Source organism: Sorex fumeus, unplaced genomic scaffold, assembly GCF_029834395.1.
Source record: "Sorex fumeus unplaced genomic scaffold, SorFum_2.1 ptg000042l, whole genome shotgun sequence".
In the NCBI taxonomy this organism is placed as follows: Eukaryota; Metazoa; Chordata; class Mammalia; order Eulipotyphla; family Soricidae; genus Sorex; species Sorex fumeus.
The window spans coordinates 5,000,668-5,004,438 of NW_026606099.1; positions in this window are offsets into that span (position 1 = coordinate 5,000,668).

Sequence of the window (3,771 nt, forward strand, 5' to 3'; positions counted from 1 at the left end):
TACACTGGCTCGGCTCTTCACATGCTACCTGTCTGAATGCAAGGTTCCGTCCCAATGGAAAACCAGCAGGACCGTACTACTGTTCAAGAAGGGAGACATCCATGACATTGGCAACTATCGCCCCATTGGAGCTTCCCTGTCTTTCTCTCTATTCACAGACACAGAGACCAAACCCCGATGGTCAAAGCCTCTTATAACTTTAAAAAAGTGTTTTTCCCAAACATAAGCTAGGTTGCACATCTATGACTCTGATGAACCTGACCGAAGAATGGCTGCATTCCCCTACAGAAGTGCTCCTGCCAGAAATTGTGATGCTCCTGTTCCAGTACTCCTCGACTGATCAAGTGCTTCCTGAAATTTATTGGACTCCTAATAGCTACTCCCCTGGGACTGATTGCTGCAACCACTACTGATGCTGTTACAGGAACAATTCTTCAGTTTTGATCCAGACACTTCATTTCTTCAGAACGGGACTAAATGACTCTCATCATTGGCGACTCTTATCACCCCTGGACAGTGCAGGACAATTGGACGCTTCACTAAAGCACTGCTCTGAGTCCAGGGTTAGACTGAAATCTTAGTACAACTAATGAGATTGTTTTATACTGGAATTGTTCCTCTGTTTCAAATTTTGTGTTTTTGTAAAAAGAAAAAGGGAGAAATGTAGGATAACACTCTTTTGTCCTTCCTCAGGTAGCTTAGGTTTGTCAGGTCACACCCATCTAAGAACACTGAACTTGTAAGCAGTGTCCTTTCTGTGTGGACACAGGAAGACAGTTAATATTATGCTTTGTAACTTGGGAGTTGATTGACTCCGAATAATATTTACTCCTGGGCATCTGATTTCTTGACTCAGTTGCCCTTAGTTCCTAGCACCCCAAAAGCAGGGTCCCGACGAGGGACTGAATGGACCCAGGGCAAGCAGTGAGCTACCCTGGCATCGAAATGGGCCAGGCCAAAGAGCCACGATACTCAACTATAAGTTGAGGGCATGATCATGGACAAATGCTGTCATGATCCAAAAGTAAGTAACGACGAGACTAGGACCCTGCTGGAGCTAGGAAGATTAACCTGGCCTGAGGACTGCGAAATGTATAGTGAGATGTTCTCAGGAAGAACCAAACTAAATTTATATCTCTTACTGTGCTCATACAGAATGACATTGCTAGAAATATTAGAAGTAGATTTATTACAACTATTTAAGTAGATTACTAACTGAAGGAAGAACACACCCTTGTTGGGATCCCACCCTTGGGTGGATCTCCTAGTAATCTGAAGTAATCTCTGTAGATGAGATTTTATCCTTGAGTTAATCTCCTGGAGGAGTGGTCTTACCTCTCTTTGTTGTTTTGTCAGTATTCAACCCACCTTTATGTCACCGCCTTATGTGACTGCTATATAAACTAAGACGTAAGCTCAGAAGGGGGTCAGAAGTGAGAGAGCTCGGGCTCCAGAGATCCAGAGTCAGAGCCAGAAGGAGAGAGCTTCCAAGACTGGGGCCCAGGAGAGAAGGAGGCAGAGAAAGACAGGAGTGAAGAGGATTGGAATAAACTACTATTGATATAGACCGGCCTGGCCCCCGTTTTTTCTTCTGTCTGCCCTTGGCCAACAGCCATTCCGATCCAGGCCACACACAGTGGCTCAAGAGCGCTGAACGCAGGCGGTGAAACAGTGCCGTCCAGTGAGCCCGTGAACATACAACTTTCGGTGTGATAAGATTTTACGCCCCATTAATGCGCTCTCAACAGAACGACCATCTCCGAATGCAACAGCTATGTGTACCTAGGTCGAGAAGTCAACATGACAAATGACCTGGCACCCGAGCTGCGCAGGAGGACGAGAGCGGCTTGGAACGCCTTCAAGAGTGTCGAAGAAATAGCTAAGAGGACGAAGAACCTCCGGCTCTGGGCACATCTCTTTGATTCCACTGTTCTTCCTGCATTAACATATGCCTCAGAGACCTGGGCCCTACGCAAACAGGATGAGAATGCTATTCGGGTCTCCCAAAGAGGAATTGAAAGAGCTATGCTTGGAATATCACGCTTCACTCAAAATAGAGAAAGAATCCGGAGTTCCGACATCCGTCGACGATCAAGAATCATGGACGACCTCCGTCGACGATCAAGAATCAGGGACGCTGTCTCATTTGCCAAGGTGTCAAAAATCAGATGGGCTGGTCATGTAATGAGATTTAAAGACGACCGCTGGACTAGAGCTGTTACCGACTGGATTCCACGGGATGTCAAAAGACCGCGTGGCCACCCACCTACCAGATGGTCAGACTTCTTCATCAAGATCATGAACTATCGGTTTGAGGCTCTTCATGTTCCTCGAGCGAACAGACGCCATTGGGCTACACTAGCATGCGACAGGGACAAATGGAGACGTTACTGGCACCGCTTGAGCAAATCGATGATTAACGGGAAGTCAAGTGATCAAGTGTTACTAAAATTGAAGGGACACTCACTATGCCTGGGGGTTACTCCTGGCTCTGTGGGCACATTTTTTGGGGCCAGGAATTAAACCTTTGTCAGCTGCATGGAAGGCAAATGTACTATTTTTACCCGTTGTACTATTTCTGCAGCCCATAACTACATTTACTTTATTATTTTTACAAGTTTTGGGCCACACCAAGTGATGCTCAGGGTTATTCCTGGCTCTGAGTTCAGGAATCACTCCTGGGGCTTGAGGAACCATATGAGATGCTTGGGATTGAACCTTGGGGGCCCGTGTGCAAAGTAAGTGCCCTGCCTGCTATACTATCTCCCGTGCTCCCATATCTGCATTTTTTCCCATTATTAAATTTTAAAGCACTAAAAATTATTCTTATTCATCTGGGGATGATATTTAGTGGTAGAACACTTTGCATTCGTGAAGTTTGGATATTTGATACCCTCCCCAAGAAAAATCTTACAGTTGCAGAGGATGTAGTGACTGCTGGACTGAAATTGCATAATCGTTTAAAAAGTATTTGTAAAGTGAGTGAAATAATGCGTACAAACCTGAAAAATAATACACAACAAAGCCTTGCTTTTGTATATGTTTGCATATATGTGTTTGTGTGTGAAAGGGTTTTAAATGACATTTAATCCTACATTGGTATAGGACTGGAGGGAGAGATGGCTGAATATGCAAGACATGCAGAAGTTCTGGTTTCTCTAGCACCGCCTGGTCTCCTGAGTACTACCAAGTGTGGCCCCCAAACAAAACAAAATATTAGACTGGTAGTAGACGTCATGTTTTATACATGTTAAATAAATCACAAAAATATTTGACCTTTTGGTCAAAACATTTTTTTAAGCTGGTGAGAGAAGGGATGCTGTGAGCATATAGGTATGAGGTTGTCCTTGCTCTTCCCTCTTCCCGCAGGTTGCTTAAGGTTTATTTGAGCCACTCCCACACACCATCAGGCACTAATAATCCTACATTGCTTTTCTCTTTCCTTTATGTCGTTTGCATGGGTTATCTAGCAGTGTGCTTTTTGTATAGACACAGGAAGACAGTTCATGCTGTGCTTTGTAACATGGGTGTTTAATTGAGTCCAGAATAATATTTACTCCTGGCCATCCATATTTACTTGACTTCAGCCTCAGTTGCCCTTAGTTCCTAGCACTCCAAAAGCTGTGTCCCAACAAAGGACTGGATGGAGCCAGAGCAAGCTGTAAACTACCCTGGCATTGAAAGGGGACAAGCTAAGTACCACAAGTATAATAACGTAAGAGCATGTTCATGGGCAGACTCTGTCATGACCCAAAAAGAAGTAACTGAATC